Source organism: Blennius ocellaris, assembly GCF_963422515.1.
Source record: "Blennius ocellaris genome assembly, chromosome: 5".
Taxonomy (NCBI): domain Eukaryota; kingdom Metazoa; phylum Chordata; class Actinopteri; order Blenniiformes; family Blenniidae; genus Blennius; species Blennius ocellaris.
The window spans coordinates 24550598-24564719 of record NC_137654.1 but is presented as its reverse complement, the minus strand read 5'-3'; positions in this window follow the sequence as shown (position 1 = coordinate 24564719).

Here is a 14122-nt window from a genome sequence, read left to right as displayed (position 1 = left end):
ATGCCCTTGGAGTTTCAGAGTTGTAATTGAGCAAAAAAGGCATTACAGACGGACTCTGCTGTGTGGTGCATTTCAAAGAGGCAGCATTGCAAAACAGAGCAGAGAATGTGGAAAACAGAGCCAATTGTCCTCTGGAGAACGTTTTCACACACTGAGAGCAGCTTAACTAGACAGACCACCAGGTGGCGCACCAGTAACAAGAGCACAAAGGACAGTGGCTTTAAGGAAAAACACACACACACGCACACACGCGCACACACGCACACACGCACACACACGTTTCTGCACTTTATGGGAACGTTGCATTGACTTCACATTATCTACTCCAGTCTTACTCGAAATTCGGCACAGACAACGAGTTGTATAACTGTAGCATGACCTTAATCTGAACCTGAACCTAGAATAACCCTAAAATATACAGTCGTCGAAACTGCATTGATTTTCCTTTTGTGGACCTCCATTTTTGTCTCCACAGTGACATAAGTCCACAAGGGTGAATGTGCAATCAAGTTCAAGTCCTACCAATAATCAAGTTTAGGTGTCCATCAATATGCACGCGCCTGCACACGTTACATTATGTGCCTTATAAGAACATTGCACTGACTTACCATTATTTACTACAAACTCAGCTCTTAGTACTAGTTGCATAATTCAATTCAAATGAGATCATAAAATATGTATTCACCTCAAATTTTTATTTGAATTTCCAAATGCGGACATCTTTATGCCCATTTTGACATCAACCGCTTGGATTAATGTGCAATCCAGTTTAAGGTCGCGCCAGTTGAGAAGAACATGCACACTATCCAGAGCAAATGAGGCACAATTAAAAAATGAATACAAAGAGATTCAATAACTATAATTTTCATGAAACTATATATAGTTTCATGAAAATTGTACAGTGCCCCATATTGAGATATTAAAGGATTAAATGATGTCCAGAACACCCTGGTCTGGATTATATAGGAGGACTTCAGCCATAAATAAAGCTCAAAGGCCACACAACACCACATATTAATTTCAGTGAAGTGGACAGTCGATTCAGTTTACTATATTAATTGTCTCACCAAAGACAGAAAGCAGACAGCCAGAGGTGCAATATAGGATGTCACAGTGATGTACAACCTGGAGGTGCTGCACTGACAGTGCATAGGAGCACAGCTTTGTGACTCATACATGTAAATGAGCTTTATATTTAAGAGGCGCTATTTGTTCTAAAGCAGGAAATGAACCCTCATTTCCACGAATCATTCCTGGAGCTTCGCCATCCACTCAAATCTACTTACTGTGGCATGAATTGTGAATCCTCTTTTTCCCCTCCATGGGGGGGTAATAAGTCTTTCCTAATGCTCACTAACAGAAGAATTCCGAGGCCAAGGCATTTATTTAAAGTTGCATTGCATTGGCATCTATAGTGGGTGGAAGAAAGGTGATTTTAATCTGAAATAAAACTTAATATAAAAAATCTAATATCACTGCCAACTCACTGGTTACAAGGAGGGAAAAAAAGCACTGATGTACAGCTCATAGTCATTTTTTCCACAGGTTTTCTGTGCTGATACTAAATATAATGTAGCCTCCTGGTCAAAACTTTCTTTATACTTTCCATTGTAATCATCACAATGAATGTTCATACAGCCAGCGATACGTTATCTCTGTCATCGGGCAAGCAAGATGGCTCGGATCAGTGCCTCACATCAGTATAATGACAACGAGCACTCACTAAAGAATGGAGGTACAGTATTATACACTGAGCACTAATGGGCAGATAACATTTGGAAGGTAAGCCCCCTTTTCATGATACATATCTGTTCCAAAGAAGGTGGAACGTTGGATAAAGCATGAAAAATGACGGATGGATGTACTGTGTCATTTAAGTATTATGGTACATCATTATGAAATATTGAGCGATGTTTGCTTATAAGTAACTTGTATGCTATATTTGGATAGCTTTAACCAAACCGTGGCTTTGTTGTATGGCTTGATGTGTCTTTGGTGAAAATGTTCCTTTCACCAAGTTGGTGGTATGTCAACGCTTACATGCACTTATTTATTTATTGGGTTAAACAACCGCTGGGATGAATTGATTTGATTCTTGACATTTTGTTGATTAAACTCCCCATAAACAAGGAGCACCTTGTGTTGCTGCTTTTTCTCCATTGATGTGTGTCAATGGGTGAATGAGATTAAAAAGTACTGAGAATTATTATATATTATACGTGTGTGTTGCACCAACAGTGTTAATCTGCACATGTGAAAAAACTGTTAATACCATTAAAAAGTAACAGAAAACACAAGTATATATATATTAAAAAAAAGTATTTCTGTGGCACATGTATACACCAGCAGCGTCTCAGACAAGCGATGAAGAATTCCTTGAAAAATGTGCAGGGATGTGAGGTTTTAGCTTATTCAGCTCATTCTCCTCTGTCAGTTCAGTTATAATGCTGGGCGTACTTTAAATGTCAGATTTAACTGCACAAAAAAGATGAACTATTCCAGGAAAAGAAACCAGGCTGTCTTAATAACACAATTCATTTTTGTATTTTTACAGAATAACATCTTCACATGATTGTTGGCTTTGGTTAGATTTTCGACCATAGTCTTAAACATTTTGCAATTTTTCACGAATGAATTGGATTATTGTGATGAGGAAAGCTTTTTTTTTAAAGGGGGGGGTGTCTCAATTATTTCTACCACAGGTTTGTGCCCATTCTCCAATTCTCACTATGAGCAGACAGTGAAATTGCATCAGTGTTAAGAAAACTCATAATTCACACGGCAGAAATCTATGTTGCATTAAATTCACTCCAACAGATGCTGTCTGTATCAGAGTGGAGTGACTCACCGATCAGTCAATGGTAAGAGCCCTCTCCCTCTGCAAGCATGAAATCTTGCCTGGGAGCTGAATGAGGAATGTTAACTGCATGCATTTCTATTCCACTGTGTCAGTTTGCCACTTCTTACATCTCTCTGACCTCCCATACACTCTCTGCAGCGTGAGAGCAGCCACTTATCTGAGTCAGTGTTCCTGGACGGGCACAGCAGTGTGCTGACAAATACACCAGCGTTTTACAACGGCGCAGCCTGCTGTAACTCATCCGCCCGAGCTGACTGCAGCCCTGCATGTTCGCGTCCTGCAACACACACACACACACACACACACACACACACACACACACACACACACACACACACACACACACACACACACACACACACACACACACACACACACGCACACACACACAAATGTGCTAAATCGCCCACCCACCCATCCAGTGCACTGATGAAACCCAGTCAGGTGTTGAGCATCACAGGGGCGAGACGAGAAAGAAATAATGTTCATGCAGTTCATGTAATTCTGTCGCAGGTTCAGTGCGTCTGTCTGTCGATGTGATGGTGGCCAGCAGGCTCCTGAATAATTACAAGGTGAATGCATGTTTGCATGTGATGCTGGCAGAAACATTTCCCAGCAGGTTTTACAGATGTGCACACGCACACACACACACACACACACACACACACACACACACACACACACACACACACACACACACACACACACACACACACACACACACACACACACACACACACACACACACACACATTGGGAGGTAATGATTGACTGTGGGAATTATCTCAGGAAGTCTTTCACATCCGCTGAGTGACAAGAGTCTCTTTAAATACCAGCTAAATGTCCGTGTGCTCACGTTGAGCATTACAAACAGAGCCTGAAATACTGACGCTGTCACATTGGTGGCAGTGGTGGTGAGGTGTTCTGATAACTGTTTGAGTAACATGGCCTTGAAGCGGTCATTTGGAGGGTGAAATGTACTGCAATTCAACAAAAACAAGAAGTGTAGCATTAACAATTGACGGTTCAAAAAAACATTTTGACTTAAATTGTAAAAGGAAGGAAGCAGGAAATAAAATCACCTACCAATGGCAATGGTGTCTCCTGTCGTTAAGCAATCTTTATTTTATATAACCTTTAATATTCACTCCATGACGTAATGAAGTATTTGGCACTTGATTTAGAAGTTTTGCAACAATCACGATCAGATAATCACAAATAAATCACCAAACATATTAATATTTGGCAACAATGAATTCTTAAGAGGCAGAAGTGCCTTAGAGGTTAAAGAAGCAAGCTTGTAATTGGTGTTTTGCAGGTTCAAGTCCCACTGCTGACACGTTAGCACTATGGGTCCCTGAACAGGGACCCTGACCTTGTAATCATAGCAACTCACTGCTCCGAGTATGTGTAGTAAGGTTAACTAGGAATAATATCAATTCAAAACAGAGGAACAATTTCCCTAAGAGATCAATCAAGTATGTTTCCTTTTTAATTGAGAAGCCAGGATACAGAACCTTTCCACGAGAGGCTTATTGCATAGAGTTAATGTTTCTACGGAGACTATTTATGTACACACGTACTTGCTTAAATCGATTTAGCTTCATTACCCCTTCATCTAATTATTCAATTCAGTGTTGAATGCCTATAATTAAAGGCAGGGTATACCCAGGACAGATCACTGGTTCATTGAGAAAAAATGCACATGCATTGGAATAACATGCAAACTCAACACAATAATTTTTCCAAGCTAAACTCTACATGAGGCAGGACCATGAAAAACAACACCATCGTACACTTTTAAACAATTTTCAATGGCAGTTGCTTTTACAAACATAGAAATATAAGGAAATGTGGGGAATAACGACCATGAAGCAACACTGGCTCTTTTATTTCAACAAGAAAGTATAACATTGTTGTTTTACAAATCCTTCGGTTCAGCTGTCTACTTAATCCCAAATGAAAAAAATTGAAACATTAAAGAAAAAAAAATAATCAATAAGATAAATGAAATCAGGTACAGGGAACACATTTTCTTCCATCTACAGTCAACAGTCTCCCAGTGACAAATGGCCTTTTCTTTTTTATCTGCTCCAGCAGATGAAAGAATCCCTGCATATTCCCTCCACACTGCACCACATGAGTTAATTGTAAAAAAAACCAACAAAAAACTGGATGTCTGATTCACTGGAGCCTTCAAAGAGGAAAGGACTGTTTGAAGCAAGTGTAACATTTTGTGTATGTCTTTTTTATGGAGTGATAGAGAGTTCATAAATGCTGAGGTGAAATCCGGTTCACGCTTTGGTTATATTGCATCTGTTGTACAGAAAACACACTTAAAATCCTATTCTGAACCACACTTCCTGTGTACAGAATGCACTGACAAAAATTCCAACTGTTTGGCCACTTGGGGGCAGCTGGAGTAATCTGTAAACACAGAACTGACATATTATTACCTTTTAAGCTGATATGGCAAAAGCAAACTTGTTAGCAAACAGCTGCCTGTTTACACATCCTGCAGACACAGAGCAGCATTAACATTCATCGTGAGTTGCACCACTGGCCACCTGACAAATTTAAGTCCAATATTATCTCCTGTTAGCTGTATTTTATCTCGACTAACTCTGGAGGAAAATATCTGACTCGGGAGCAGCTTAATGTGATCACCAGCTGTCGAGCAGGTAACGTACAGCTGGATTGTGCAGCGTTCAAAATTGGAAACAAAAAACAAAAAACAAACTAAAAGGAATATCATGAGCAGTGAGGGAAATCCGACGGGAGCTGCAGACTCAGGTTACGCTTCTCCCTAGAAGCTCCATTCACATAACACACAATGATTGGATTCAGAATATAGAAATATCGATTATGGCTGCTTTAAACGCCTACGGGCAACAAATGTACGACCCACCGCAGTAACAAATACACACCTGATCAGCAAGGCATAGAATAAACTGCCCTTTAACTAACAGCACGTCTGTTTATGTCACTTTAATAATTACATATTTCACTACAGGAGCCGCATAAAACAGCCTCCAACTAAAGAGGCCACTTGAGTCACCCGGATCCTTTCACCCTAACTTTGAATAATGAAGCGACATTGACTGCGTATCCACCTCCTCACAGAGGTAAACACATTATAGTCTGCAACACAGTTGTTGAGTTCCTTCTCTTACAATTACTCCACGTGGCATTTGGAGGTAAAGGAAAGTGGATCAGTGTCCTGATTTTGAAGTTCAACTCGAAACTTGATCTTGCGCAGTTGAATGGCTGCATCAGCCAGTCAGGCTGTCGTTTAAATACACGCCTGTCCAAATGTAGTGCACACTTTGAAGGAGGGCTTTAAATATAGATGTTGCTGCAAGGAAGCTACGCTTTCTAAAACATTCATTCCTTCACACACATAATTCTTCCCAGCAGCACACAGACCAAAAAAAAATCCAAACAATCACCACAGCTTCAAGGTGGCTGCGCAAGGTTCGTGTCACCGACTGAGCTCCTGAACAAAAGTGAAATATGGTCACACTCTCTCCTTGAGTCATGGCCATGAATAATCACAAGAAGGGCCTTTTTAAAGAACGGTCTGACATCACTGTGCAGTTGACCTTTCAGATGTGAAATAAAATCGCCTCATCATTTTATCACTTTATATATCTGAGTGAAATTTGTCTCACTTAGTGCATGAAATATTGAGTTATGAGCACAATGAAGTTACAGTGAGGTCAGAGTGACCTTGACTTTGGGCTCAGGCGGCGCAGCGCTGCAGCGGTTAACACTGTCGCCTCACAGTTTGATTAGGGCCTTCAAGGAGGTTATGGGCTTTTTTTATGGGCTGCTCTCTACTACTTCACCCCTTGTGCATTTTCGATTGAATTCCAACTAACCATCTTTTATATCACTTTATTCAGTTCAGAGACTTGGGGAGCTAATCCCAGCTCAGTCAGTACGAAGGTAGGGTACACCCTGGACAGGTTGTTAATCTATGACAAGGAAAACTCACACACTCACAACCAGTGCATTTACACAAAGAACATGCAAACACAAAAAGTGCCTTTGCTGTGAGGCAGGAGCATTTGACACTGTACCACCACATGACTTCAAATATTACTTCGTGGGCGATTGTGGGACCAGCCCCTGAGTATATAAAACTGAGTCTATGATTCCTTATCACCATTAATATAGTCTGACGTTCACTGCCAGGTGCTTTTTAGCGATTCCAAGAACTCGATTAAAAGTCAAGGGCGGCCAGGTTTTTGCTCTCAGGACTTCATGACTGTGGTAAGATCAGTCAGATTAAATCAGGCCAGTCTCATCTCTGTCACCCCAAAAAAAACCAGTTCAATTTAAATAGATTTTTGTCATATTTCTGTTTTGAGTTGTAATCTTTTTAAGTTGTAAAAAGTGCTAAATGAGTATCATTATAATTTTTTGCATATTGGGTTGATGAAGTTGTGTGTAAGGTGTGTTAGCTCTGTGATGGAGCGATGACCCATCCGGGGAGAGCACAGCCCTGCAGCCTGTTGAACCAAGTGGCTGTAAAAGATGGCCAGATAGATGGACACCAGCATTGGACTGCCATGTTTAAATCATTTCATTTTTGCACTGAAGTCTATTTTTGTTCGAGAAATCAGGAAAGGACCAAGGTGCTGCTGAGATATTTGACTCATGACAGCGAAATGGAAAGATGGAATAAATTCAAATAGACTCGTATAAAATGCCTGCACTGTGATGTAGTGGTGAGCACTCAAGCCTCACAATGAGAACATAAAATTCGGGGCTTTCCTTTCGATATTGAGTTTGCGTGTCCTCCATGTGCGTTTGTGAGATTTTTCCTCCCACAGTCCAAAAACATATGTTTGAGGTTAACTGTTAATATTTGTATGTTTCTGTGTTGGCTGTGTGATCAAAACGACTCACTACTTCAAAGCTTTGCTCAAAATAAAATATGTGTATATTCGTGTATATCGTGTATACTTTTGCCTGAGCTCCAACTTCTCAACCAAAAAAACCCCCAATTAACTGCAACTGAGTTATTAGTCATAGAGGAACCTTCGGATTGTCATTTATTGAATTAAAGTATCTGTGTGAGGTGAAGCAGTCCTGCTAGACTGGCTGTAATTGCAAACTGCATGCTTGTGGAATTCCGATTGTTTTAGTTGGCTCTCGTACAAACGGTGCTTTCACATGCAATTGTGTTGGAAAATCAAAGCCAGAAGATGAACAATAAACATGCACAAATGTTATCGAGGCTGCAGCTTTGCAAACACAATTAATGTTCATTGTTGGAAGACGCCGGAGACTTTCCAAGTGTCTGGCAGTTATGTAATGTTACTTCCTCTGGAAACAGAATAGAAATCCCAGAGGGGGGAAATCATATTTATAGTCTCCTTTAAGTGATGTATCAGTTAGAGAGGTGTATGTTAATTGGGGCACTCCAGCTTGAATTATAGTGAGCCTGACATGTCCGTTGCGGATATATTTTCTATTGTTTCCTGCAGAAATCTTCTGTGATATTCAGTTTTTGTCTTTTTGTCTGCGTGTGTTAGGAAGGTTCATGCTGGTGGTAAAACAGCTCAAGTCAACCAGATGTGAGACACGAAAAAATGCTTATGACAAATTCTGATTAATTTAAAAGCTTAATGTGATTTAAAGCCATAAAATAATCAGAGAAATGTCTGTCAATCCTCATTTCTATACAGAGACGCACTGACATTCTCTGTATAGGGCACTCAAAGTATGAGAAGTAGTTTCTATCTGACCGCGAACTAGAATACCTTTATACCATCACGGAATCCCATCATGCATTGTGTCTGAGGAGAATAAATTGTGGATTAAGGGCAAACTTGTATACATATATACATGCATACGCAAGTGCACACATACACACACACTCTGCACTATACTTCCTATACTTTGATGTTTGATGGCAGAAATGAGCAGTTTTTGTACAAATATATAATATCTTGGTTTAATTTTTCTTGTTAGGCTGAAGTTCTTAAATTATTAAGCCTTTCTTCATCATGAGCGTTATCCCTTAACTAAACAAAAGACATGATCAGGGTGATATATTTAAGGATATTTGAGCTTATGAGTGTATGCATGTATTTGTTGATGGTCCACTGACGAGCATTGTTTACCTTCAGCTACTCTTCCTGTTGATGCAATATTATTGGCCCACACACATCTGTGCTGAACAAGTGCAATGATTCACAAAGCAAGCTACTGTACAATCTTATGTATTTACTCATAAATTATGTGATGCACTTTAGCATTTTGGCCTTTAACAGCTTAGATCCTGGTCGTTGTAGTATCTTCTCTGGTCTAAAGTCAACAATATTTGCTATTTTAACATTGCTTCTCGTTATTTTGCCCTTTGAACTCCTCCACCTGCCCCTATTGTTGTTGTATTGTCAAGATATAGAAATAGAAGGTACAAATTAGTTCTGGCTATAATATTGCATAATTACGTGGATATCGTCATCAATATGTGCAGTCTCCTGTCTAAATAATGAAATCTGAAAAATTATAAAAAGCCTTCACATTTCAATTGTTAATTATTTTAATAATCTGCAAAATAGTCTGTAAATAACTGTTAAATGCAGTTTAATTGACAAAACAGCAGATTTGCAGTTACTGCAGCTTTAAGCCAAGGTTGGATTATTTTCCTCGAAAGTTGAATCAGTTGATTAAGTCAAACTCAGAGTTAAAGAAAAATATTTGTATTTGCTAGTTTTGTAAATGCTGTCACGTGGCTTTCTTTTGGCAAACTAAGAAATATATGAAGATATGAGTTTGAACTTGGAGAACAGATTTTGGGATTGCCCCGTGTCTGAAGTCTGTAGTTTAACAGAAAGAGATATAGCTCTGTACATAAATGTACTTTGACAAAACAATCATCCTCGCGGGGCCGGTGAACTTGCTGCTCCTTTGTCAAAACCCTCATCATTGGCCCACAGGGAGGTGATGTCACACAGCCGGCTGCCGCTGACATACAGCCCCCTGTTAGAGCTACACGAGGCCTGCTAACAAGCAGAGCTAAGAGTTGGTCGTGTGTGTCCCACTGTGCCACCGAGTGCGCCTGTTATAAATGTCTCCTGTAGCTGTTCACTTCCCCTGCTGCCTCCGGTGATGAGCGAAGGGAGTGGCGAGGCGGCGAAGAAAAAGAGCGCGCCATCGATCCGGGTCTCGCTCCTTGTTCTAAGGGTGAGTATACAGCTGCAGGGTATTGGCTTCTGCAGTCTCCATCACTGATCACCTTTTATTCCCTCCACTACAATTACTGCCATGAGCACAGACTGCGTGTTTTGAAAAAATGATCGTCATCATTCTGTATTAATTCATACTTGTATATTTTGCTTGAACTTGATTCAGTAGAACACGATTCAATAATGTGCTGAAAGAAAGTGCTGTGATAATAACCTGTGAAAATGTGTCTGTCTTCCCCCGAGCTTCCACAAGTACAAAGTCCATGTTTACAGCAATAACACTTAAGATGGGCCAACACCATCCGCCATCCCCACTGTCTGGTGAGAATCCACTAATAGCTTGTTTCAGTCACAAAGTTATGTCATCGGAGCTTCCTGTGGATAAAACAAGTGTTGTTCTTCACTGCCTGAGGAAAGTGAGAGCAACAAAAGCCAAAAAACTACATCTTTGAGCGTGGCTGGACTAATCAGCACAGAAAACCTTTTGCAAATGTACCACACATATTCTGGACAAGAATTTAAACGATTTGCATCTGTGGGAATTTCAACAATTTAAACCTGTATCACTACTTGAATTATGTCTTTTTTTCCTGATGTCAAATGCATCACTTGTGTGACACAAGCGCTCGACCTGCAGCAACAGAAACATGTGACATTTGGATTCTTATTTAAGATTCACATCACAATCTAAAGCAAGCGACATCTCCCCAGTTTCAATTTGTACAAAAACTGAAGTCATAAAAATAAGAACTTCCTTATTTATGTTGTTGCGTCATTTACTGAAGTTTCCACCGGTTGCTTGGCAACTGCTCAGAGGCGAGAAACAATCCACGTGCCTTGTCAGAGACAACTTATTATAACAAGTTCTTGATTTCTAAATAATTTTCTTTTGTCTTTTATCAGTAGTGAACTTTGTAAGTCTCTGTTAACATGTTATTAATGTAATTAATAACTTCTTATCTTAAGATGATATGGTGTATTAACGTTGGTTTAAAGTTTTACTGTGTTTTCTTTTGCTTTGTTGTAACTTCCTTATAATGTTTTTTTTAAAAAAAATATTTGTACTAGTTTTTAATGTTCCTACTTGTTTTCTAAAATGTATTTCTAAATCTAGTTTTCAATGATTTAGTCCCGTCATAACTTTTTAAAACCTTTATATTCTGTTCTCCCGTTTCAATACATATTTTTAAAAGTGTGCTATTTCTTAACCCTATTTTTGCAGTTTATTTTTAACTTCATCTTTATTTTTATTCTGTCAATAATTTATTCAAAGTTAAATATATGGATTTTCTTAAATTAACATTCATACATTTGCTAACCTGCTTTATCAAAGTTGATCTACTCTCGGATGACTATGACACACCACACACACACACACACACACACACACACACACACACACACACACACACACACACACACACACACACACACACACACCCCTACGGGCAATTTCGGGTGACCAGTCAACCTTAAAGTCATGTTCTTGGAAACCGGAGTACCTGAAGAAAACCCGCACAGGGACAGAAAGACCCCTAACTGAACTCATACTCTGACTGAGAGGTGAGAAATCTAACCGCTATTATTATATAAGTTTATTTATCACTATTATTCTATTTGTTTTGCCGTACTAGTGTTACATCATTCGTCTGTCCAGCACTCTGAACTTCACTAAAGTGTATGCAAGGTGCTACATATACATTTCTAAAAAATATTAATATTTGTATATTATATAATTTTATTACACTACTACTTGTCTGACTGTCTCCACACACTCTGAACTGCAGTAACTTGTATGTAAGATGCTTTGTACATAGCATTTTATTGGTTTATTTGATTATCGGTTTATTAGTGTGTATTACTTTTCAAATGTTCGCTGGTCATATAAAATGAACCACCTTCAATTTATATAATGTAAAACATGTTTATATAACTCTTTTGTTAAGTGAAGCCCTTCTGCAGGATCATTTAGTTCAGTCATAGTAACAGACATACCCTTTTTAAACTTAACAACTGATAAATTGGCATAAATATTAATTCTTGTGTTAAACTCGTCTAAAATGTTTCTGTTTTTTGAGGATCGTTAGTAGACTCAAGTGTCTAATAAGACATAACAGATACTGAGGTATAACAGACTAACTAACTGACTGCAATGCTGTATCTAAAAGAACCCACTAATTTCCAAAATCATTTATAACCTCAAGGCTGAAGCACACTGATTTGCTTCTCTGCAGAAGGGATTTAACTGCCAATTGTTGGTCAATCTCTTCAAGGGAACAGGCAGAGACTGCCGAGAAGCAGCTCCACTCAGGAAAATTGGACTTAATGCGATGATATAATGAGATCGCAGCACAACTTCGAACAACATGACTGTTAAGGAATATTCCCAGTGGACCTGCAGGTGTTAACACTTTGGATGAGGTTTTTTTTTAGAACAACACTTTTACTTTTTAGGTAAAAGAAAAAGAGTAGTTTAGACTTCTCTACCACACTGCCCGTGTTTCCAAAGTGTTGGTGCATTTTAACATTAGATATGAATTGAAGATCGGACTGTTACTTTTGGACTCGACGTGTTTTGATTACGCTGCAGACCTTGAGGAAGTCGGATCGTCAACCAGATGGGGCATTTCACATCACAGCACACAAACTGGAGTGGCTGACAGCTTCTATAGTGCTCGCCAGTATTCACAGCAGCTCGGAGCCATCCAAAGGACCTGCTTGTGTCTTTCAGGGACCGGCTCGTCAGGGAAGTCGGTTCATGGCATGCACGCACGCCTTCCAAAATCTGAAAGCCTCTTCCTTTCACATTGTTGAACATGGAGCATGCTGCTCTCAAAACATGAAGGCTGCTGAAATATTCAGAGCATGGAAGCATTCTCCATTCATGGGATTCTCATCAGTGCTTTGCCCATTAAAGCGATCCCAATGCACCGCTCTACCTCGTTCACCACTGCACACACTGAAGTGTAATTAGAAAGAGAGGTTGCACATTTCCCCTGGGACATTCACCATCCTCACTGTGCTGCTGCTGCTGCTGGTTCGTTTCTACATTTGGTAACATCTTGTGCCAAGGCTTCAACATCACCAAACCACAAAGATTTACTGTGGTGAAAACAAACCATGAAGCTGGAGAGAACAATTATTTCTAAGCACAGCAGTGGTTTGTTTGGCATCTATGTAATGAGTCTCTGATGTGATTCACTGGTATGATTGCAAATCATTTTATACAAACAGCAAATGTTTATTGCCTCTGTTTATTCTGTCTACACAAAGTGAAAGTATAGCACAAGCTGTAAGGCAGGTTATGAGTGCTGTGAACTCTCCTCCCTGTCAAGATGACTTTGACACTGTACTGGTCTCAGGCGAAACAAGACATAAAGGACCCAATAAGCTGCACGCATTAACCTCTGCAGTCATGTGCTGTTGTGTCATGCATGCTAAGCATGCACAGTCCAGTGTCTACAATGTTAAAACACGCTACCATAAATTCAAAATAGGACTGGGGCCCCGGGGAATTATTGCATGCTATTGGTTAGTAGCTGCCAGCGCTCGTTTAAAATGCTGTCAAAGCTTTAAAAGTCCTGAGGGGGTTGGGCTTAGAGAGGAAATGCTTCAGTTTACTCTGGAAACCAAAACAGGCAGAACAAACAGTACTGTGCCACAAGAAAGAACAATGGCATTGTTTAAGCTTTGTTTGAGTTTTAAACTAAATTTTTAATCTGCTGTGGGGCATCACTGCATGCACAACAGTATTTTTAATAGCCTTTAGGATTTTCAAACCATTTTCAAACTATTGGGGTTAATTCTTTGCAGGCTGCATTAAATGTGCCTGTTCGATTTTGGGCTGTGCGGTTGCTTTCTGTGCTTGTTGACGCCCACCGTGGGACTGGACTCTTCAGTACGCTGCAGGACAGTGACCTAACAACATCTAATGTGCATAGACCCTTTTGCCTATGTTCAATGAAATCACAAATCTTTTATAAACACCAACAAGTCTCCGACTATCAAATAATATGATAATGATCTGGGCATTTGAAGTTTGTGGTCGTCAAATGTCCTC